At 39.9% G+C, this 8,202-nt stretch overlaps 1 pseudogene; it reads right to left on the bottom strand.

The window, feature by feature from the left end:
* Window positions 1–7,343: 7,343 nt before the first annotated feature.
* Window positions 7,344–7,462, bottom strand: LOC111746484 (annotated as a pseudogene).
* Between the last annotated feature and the right edge of the window lie 740 nt (window positions 7,463–8,202).

Here is an 8,202-nt window from a genome sequence, read left to right as displayed (position 1 = left end):
TAAAATTAATGTCATCCATCCCAAGAAACACCATTATTTTATGTATCATTAAGAAAGCAAAAAAAAATGTTTCCTATTAAACCATGATATCTCAAATTTCACTAATCACCTCATTGTACCCCAAACTTGTTCCTCTTTGTAGTATTCTGAACTCAGAAAATGACACCACTATTCACTTAGTCGTTTAAGCCAGAAACTAGAAACCTGGGACTTCTATTTTTGTTACCTCACCGCCTCCCACCCGTCATATCTAATTAGTCTCTATGCCCTAGTGCTTGAACTTCCTAAATATACCCTGAATGTGCCCATCTCTCTGACCCACACTGTCACAAACCTAACAGAAGCACCATGTTTCTTGTCAGATTTACCTAGCTGCTCTCCCCAATCTTCTGATTTGCTATTAGCAGGCAGAGTGATCTTTTCAAAGCCCAGATTTGACCATGTCACTTCCCTGATGAGAACTCTTCAGTAGCTCCTCATTAGTCTTAGGAAAAAGTCCAAATTCTTCCTGTGGACCATAAAGCTCCTGCCCCCTCTCCAGCCCTGTCTCATGCCACTGTGTCCTATGTTCTGTAAGTGCCAACCACACACTGGCCTTTTTGATTCTCTAGTGTGTCACCCAACTTGCTACCTCAGGACCTTGTACACACGCTTTCTCCTCTGTCTGCAGTTTCTTATTTTTCTTTATCTAATTCATTCCTATTCATTCCTCAGCTCTCAACTCATATATCACCTCCTCGGGAAAGTCTTCCACGATCCCAGTCTATGTGTCCTCAGACCACACCACTCTTTTCATTTTCAGAATTTAAAATTGTAATTAATTCAGTATGTAAAGCACAGCTTAATATCGGGTTTGGTACTGGAATGAAAATTGCGTGAAGGCAGGGTCTGTGCTACAGGATGAGCCAGATGCTGTACCCTCAGCACCTAGGAGGATGCTGGGAACAAAGTTGGTGCTCAGGTAGTATTTGTTAAGTGAATGGATAAAGTGATGGTTGATGAGACATAAGAGTTAAAGTGGAAAAAGGAATCAGGTCTTACAGCCAAGTTTCTGGCTTTGGGGGTTAAATTGGATGGTGGCACTTCGGCTCCAAGGCAAGAGGAAAATGATGAATTCGGTCTTAGAAGAAAGGGTTGGAGGTGCCTGTGAGATGTATGGTAGGCAGTTTGATATGTGCATCTGGAGTTAGGGAAACTTTCCTGGGCTATGGACATAACTTTAATAGCCATTAGCTCCAGGTGTTGGTTGAAACTGAGTGAGGGGATGAGATCATCCAGGGAATGAATGTAACATAAGAAGGAGAGAAAGCCAAGAATATATCTTTGTTGGACATCATCTTTTAAGGGATAGGCAGAGGAAAATAAACCATAGACGGAAAGGGAGAAGGAAAGGGCAGAGAAGCTAAAGAAATATGAGAACAGCATGGTAATTTAGAGGTCAAGGGTCAACAGGGTTAAAAGTAGCACATAGGTCAGAAAAGCGCCTACAGGCTTTGCCAACAAGGACTCTGATAGAATGCTTAGGGAAGTGAGTTGATAGATGAAGCCGTACTGAAAGCTTTGAAACCTTGAATAAACAGCTCTCTTCCTTGAGGCCTGCTGAGAAGAAAAAGAGAGAAAAGGTGATAACTAGAGAGGGACCAGTGTCAAGGAAAACTTTTATGTTCTTCTAACACGTGAGGAACCTGGAGAAGTCTGAATGTTAATGGGGCACATCGCAATGAAATTACCATTCTATAAATTTGATTGAGTTGCCAAATATGTGATTTGTTGCCTATCACATGTGTTCAAGCACAGGCTGGATAGAGAACCACCTGAGGATTTCTTTCTGAAACTATTACATGAGAGTCAGGGTTAGAAAGTTAAAGCCATTTCCACAAGGTCCTTGGCACCAGTTCAACACGGTATAATGGAAAAAGCACTAGGCCAAGAATCTGGCAGGCCTGGTTCTAGAATCCCAAGTCTGTCACTGACTAGCTGGGCAACTTCATACAAGTTATTTAGCCTGTCTCTGTTTCAATTTTCCTTATGTGTAAACCAACCTCATGAAATTATGAGGATCAATAGAGATAATGGATGTTGAAAGTGTAACAACACGAGGTGGTATAATGCTGCCAAGGTTTACTCAAGTGTTGGGGAAGCCATTAAATTAATTTCAGTTAATAAATGCTTGTTATAAAATTTTTTATCTAATAAACTCATTTTATAACAACCCTGAGTGGTAGGCACTGCTCTTAACCCCAGTTTACAGATGAGGAACTAAAGCACAGACTGGTTAAGAGCTTGCTAAGATCACATGATTAGAGGGTAATCATGTGGAGTTAAGATGTGACACCAGAGTCCGGCTCTAAAATTCTGCATAATCATGACGGTATATTATCCTTGGCCTAGAACCTCGTCCTCTAAAAAAGAACTCACCAACCTCTTTGGGAAAATCTCATGAAAGCTATGGACCCTTTGTCCCAAATGTACAGAAACTTACACACTTATGTTTTCATATATTGTTTCAAGTATATAAATAGTATATGTTATATATACTATTTCAGTTCACTCACTGATCTCACAATTGCCATAAATCGCTGCCATTTGTCTCAGACAGGCATTTCAAATTAAAACTCCTAGCTCTAAAGTTTAAAGTCCACTAATCTTTAACTCTGCCTCCAATCCTGTCTTAACAGCCCAGCTGCAGAAAGAAAAAAAACGAGTCGAGAGGCTGTATCTCTACCTGCACTCTACCGCCGCCTGCTGGGGTGTCCGCAGCAGTGACACAAGCGCCATACTGTCGCTTAGAGACCGCTTCAGATTTTCCGAAGCTGTGTTACAAGAAGGTGCTGTCACAGCTCGGGGGTCCAAAGTCCCACAGTGGGAGGCCAGGGCCCGGAGTCCATGCGGCCGTCCTCGCCGCCGAGCCCTTCCCGTCATGCAACGCAGTGCGCGGGGGCGTCGCCGCCATTTTAGCTTCGCGGCGGGGCTGCGTCACCGGGGCCGGAGAGATGGCCTTTAGGGTTCAGCAGAGGGCGCCGCAGTCCATCTTCTGTGGCTGAGGCTGTGGGGAGTCACAGAAGCGCAAATCTCAAATTTCTGATCTGTTCTTTGGGGATCGGACCGCCTGTTTCCCTCGCAGACTGGACCCGCTTCCCAAGCACCCCGTCCTCCCCCGGCCCCCAACCCTGTTACCTTGGCCTTCTGACCCGGGAATGTTCTCTTGTTTCTTTTTAGTAGTAAGGTTTGCAAAACTCTGGAGTTAGGAATGTGGAAAAGAACAAAAGGGGTCCTTAGGCCCCGGTTTAAGACCTCCGCTTCCGATCTCATTATCTTGCTGTTCACCTATGCCCGTGGTCCCTTTTTACTGACACCTTTTACCTGCAAACCGGGGTGTCGTAATCAATACTGGAGTGATGATCAGGACAGGCCTTCAGATGTAAGCTTGGCCACTTTATTAGCTGTGTGACCAGTCACTTGACTTCTCTTGGGTTTCATTCTATACAATTGCAAGAGGTTGCCTAATATCGAAGGGTCTCTGTAGGCCTTTTGGGACCTGCTAGGATTCCAAGAGTCCCTCTGTGCTTTACACTCTATGCCTCATTCCTTACGCTTCCAAACTTTTCCACTCCCACCTTTACTCCCAGAGTGACTGCTCTAAAATTAAGTCAGATGCCCTTGTTTAAGCCCGTAATACTCTTCCCTTTGCCACAACGAACAGCTCCTACTCCCTACTGTGACATCAATATGATCTCTTCTTCCCTCCCTGACCTCTACCCTTACTGTTTGACTTTCAAACACCACACAGTTTAGGTGACATAGCCCTCACTGCCAAAACAGAAGCTGATTTCATCTTTATCCCAGAATTGTCAAAATGTATCATAATTACCTGTTTACCTTTCGCCTAGTCTCGCTCATGAGCTCCTTGAAGGCAGGAACCACTGCTGGCTGTCTCCAGCTCTAAGAACAACATGTGCACCTGTGGTTGTTCAATAAATATTTGTTGAATGAATGAATGATTTTATGTTGCTGCATCCCCAATGCCTATCACCATGCCAGTGTTCAATGAATATTGAATGAATAAACAAATGGATTTGAAAAATCTCACGAGCCTCCTGAATATCTCTGATATCCTGTCCTTCCTGCTTCAGTACTTTGTCAGACAACAATCATCTTTACCTTGATTACTGGGAAGCTTCTTAAGTAGTTTGCCACACCTAGTCTCTCTCCCATTAATATAATTTTTTTCTTAAAACACAATTCTGCAATGATTGTTCCCAGATTTTCCAGGACTCCCTACTGCCTACAGGACCAAGTCTGAATTCTTTCAACAGGCAATTGAGACCCTTCTCCAGCCTGACCCTTCATTAGCCTGATGCTCAGCAAACAAGATTACTTTTCATTCCTCAAGGAATGTCCTACTTGTCCCACTCCATGTACAATGAGTCCAGGTAAGGAATAATAAGGACCCAAATGAGGTCCCGGACAGTGGAGATGAATAACTGGATACATTTGAAGAGATGCACACTTAAAACATAGGTTTTCCTTATTTCTGTCTCCTTCTTTTCACAGGCACCACCAAACTTTTGTAAGGAAATCTTTTTCTTCATTCTGGAAGTAATACAAGCCAACATTCATTGGGAGCTTCTTGTGTGCCAAACATTGTTCTAAGTGCTCTATATCCATTAATGCACTTGATTTCACAATAGCCCTTGGGGTAGTTATAATTGTCGTCCTCTCTTTACATATAAAGGCAGTGAGGCAGATTCAAGATTAAGTAACCTGCTCAATGTCATGTAACCTATGAAAATAACAGCTCTGGGACTTACTTGACCCAGGTGGACTTCCCCCAGGGCTAGTGATAGGAACTACTCCACTATATTACCAGATGCTTCTGTCGGCTGTCATGATACTGCATAGTTCTAATTTGCTATTTGTTTTTGTGTGTGTGGTGGCATCGCCTTCCTTCTTTATTTGTTCCTGCCATTCCCAAATATACAAATCCAACAAAGTTATGTTCTTTGTTCCCATTTCCCTATATGCTGAAGTAGGTAACATTTATTGGGCATACCGTGTGAAAGAGACAGCCTTAGCAAACATATATGCTTTACCTTTCAGTGGCCCTCTAAGGGATGTGCTATTATTATCTCTATTTCACGAGGAAACCAAAGCACAGAGAAGTGAAATAATTTGACCAATTTCACACAGATGGTAAAGGTCAGATCTTAAATTGGAACACAGACAATCTGATTTCAGACCACACTTGTGAGGTCCATGCATTCGTGTTGTTGTTTTTTGTTTTTTGTTTTTTGGTTTTTTTTTGTGTGATTAAGAGTCAGACTCTAGGCCTAGACTACTGGGTTCAAATTAAACTTTACCACTTTTTAGCCATGTGACCTTAGGCAAGTGATTTTACTTCTTTGAGCCTCAGTTTCCTCATCTGTAAAATAGGAGAATATTAGCAGAAGTGATGTGGAGATAAAATGACCTCATTTGTGGAAACACATAGAATGCTGTCTGACACTAAGTAGTATGTAAATATTACCTATCATTCTTATTTTTATATCTTTCTGAACTTTTAATTTTTATATTGGTCACACCTTTTATTTATAGCTTTAGTGAGATATCATAGACATATAACCTATGTAAGTATAAGGTATAAAACATGATGATTTGATACACTTATATATTGTAAAATGATTAGTACGATAAGGTTTGTTAACACCTCCAACTCCTGACATTATCATTTTTTTTTTTTGTTGGGACACTCTGGGATTCCTGGACGTGTATGTCTATTTCCTTCACCAGGTTAAGGAAGTTTTCGATCACTGTTTCTTTAAATAGATTTTCAATTCCTTGCTGTCTCTCTTCTCCTTCCAGTACCCCTATGATGCAAATGTTGGTATGCTTGTACAATGTTCCATGTGCACTTGAAAAGAATGTATATCCTGCTGTTTTAAGGTGAACTGCTCTAAAAATATCAATTAAATCCATCTGGTCTAGTGTTTCATTTAAGGCCAATGTTGTTGCTTTTCTGTCTGGATGATCTATCCATTTGTGTTAATGGTGTGTTAAATTCCTATACTATGGTTGTGTTGCTGTCCATCTCTTCCTCTGTGTCTATCAATATTTGCTTTATATATTTAGGTGCTCCTACACTGGGTGCATAGATGTTTACAAGAGTTACAGCCTCTTGTTAGATTGATCCTTTTATCCTTATGAAATTCCCTTCTTTATCTCTTGTTACAGTCTGTTTTAAAGTCTATTTTGTCTTATAGGTATTGTTATCTCAACTTTTTTTTTCATTTCCATTTGTACGAAATATTTTTTTCCATCTCTTTACTTCGTTTCTGTCTTTTGATCTGAAGTGGATGAAGTATATGGGTCCTATTTTCTTAATCCATTCTGTCACACTATGTCTTTTGATTGAGGCATTTAGTCCATTCAGATTTAATGTAATTATTGATAGGTATATAATTATTGTGATTTTATCATTTTCTGATTGCATTTGTAGTTCTTTGTTCCTTTCCTATTCTCTTCCTCTCTCTCTCTTTTTTTTTTTTTTTGACTATTGATGACTTCTATAGCATTATGTTTGGTTTCTTTTCTCCTTATTTCTTTTAAATCTCATAGATTTTTGGTTTGTGTTTACCAGGTGCTTCATATATATACCAAGCTATGTTTATAGCAGTCTATTTTAAGTTGATGGTCACTTAATTCCACATTCTAAAATCACTACAATTTTTACTCACGCCCTCCGCATTTATGTTTTTGTCATTTTAAACTTCATTTGTGTTTGTTTGTGTTTCCCTTGATTTATTCCTTAATTTATTGTTGTAACTACACATGGTTTTCCTACCTTTGTCTTTTAACTTTTGTACTAGCTTTATAGTTGATTGATACACTGCTTTTACTAGTTGTATGCCTTTGTCAGTGAAAGTTTTTTCTTTCCTATATTTTTAATTCATATATTTGATCTCTTCTTCTTAAAGAAGTTCCTTTAACATTTCTTGTAATACTGATGTAGTGTTAATAGATTCCTTCTGCTCTTTCTTGTGTGTGAATTTTTTTATCTGCCCTTTGATTCCAAATGATAGCCTTTCTGGGTAGAGCAATCTTGGTTGTAGGTCTTTGCCTTTCATTACTTTGACTATTTTGAGCCATTTCCTCTAGTTCGGCATTTTAATTATGATGTGTCTTGGGGTGGCCCTCTTTGGTTCATCTTGCTTGGGATTCTTTGCACTTTCTGGACTTGTATGTCTATTTCCTTTGTCAGGTTAAGAAAGTTTTCTGTCATAATTTCTTAAAATAAGTTTTCAATTTCTTGTAGTTTACAATCCCTTATTTTTTTTTATTTTTTATGCCTATGGCACCTAGTCTTCCTAGGTGGTCTCCCATCCAAGTACTAACCAGGCCCGAACCTGCTTAGCTTCTGAGATCAGACGGAATCGGACTTGTTCAGGGTGGCATGGCCATAGACCGGTTTTCAATTTCTTGCTCTCTCTCTTCTCCTTCTGATAACTCTATGATGCGAATGTTAATAAATACACTCAATGTTGTCCCAGAGGCTCCATAAATTTCCCTCTTTTTTCTTTTGGATTCTTTTTTCTTGTTGTTCTGATTGGGTGTTTTCTGCTATCTTATCTTCTAAATAGCTGACTTGATCCTCTGCTTCATTTAATCTGCTGTTGTTTCCCTCTAATGTATTCTTCATTTCTGTTATTGTATTCTTCATTTCTGACAGGTTCTCTTTTATGTTTTCTATCTCCATTTTCATGTTTCCTATCTCTTTTTTGAAGTTCTCAGTAAGATCATCTATGCTTCCTCTAAGTTCATAGAGCATCTTTATAATCAGTTTTTTGAACTCCACATCTGATAGATTGCTTGTCTCCATTTCATTTCATTCTTTTTTTTTTTTTTTTGAGTTTTATCCTTTTTTACATTTAGGACATGTTTCTTTATCTCCTCATTTTGGCTGACTCCCTATATCTGTTTCTATGTATTAGATAGATCTGCTATGTTACCCAGTTTTGGCAGAGTGGCCTTATATAGTAAGTGTCCTTGGGGCCCAGTGGTGCAGTTTCCCTGGTCACCTGAGCTGGGTACTCCAGGGGTGTCCCTTGTGTTGATTGTGTATGTCCTCCTGTTGTAGTTGAGTCTTGATTGCTGTTGACCTATTAGTGGTTGGGGTGACCCTTAGGCTGATGGGCTGTGAGGGCT

Source organism: Pteropus vampyrus, unplaced genomic scaffold, assembly GCF_000151845.1.
Source record: "Pteropus vampyrus isolate Shadow unplaced genomic scaffold, Pvam_2.0 Scaffold191, whole genome shotgun sequence".
Taxonomy (NCBI): Eukaryota; Metazoa; Chordata; class Mammalia; order Chiroptera; family Pteropodidae; genus Pteropus; species Pteropus vampyrus.
Note: the sequence above shows the minus strand (reverse complement) of the source record. Positions and strands in the feature narration are given on the sequence as shown.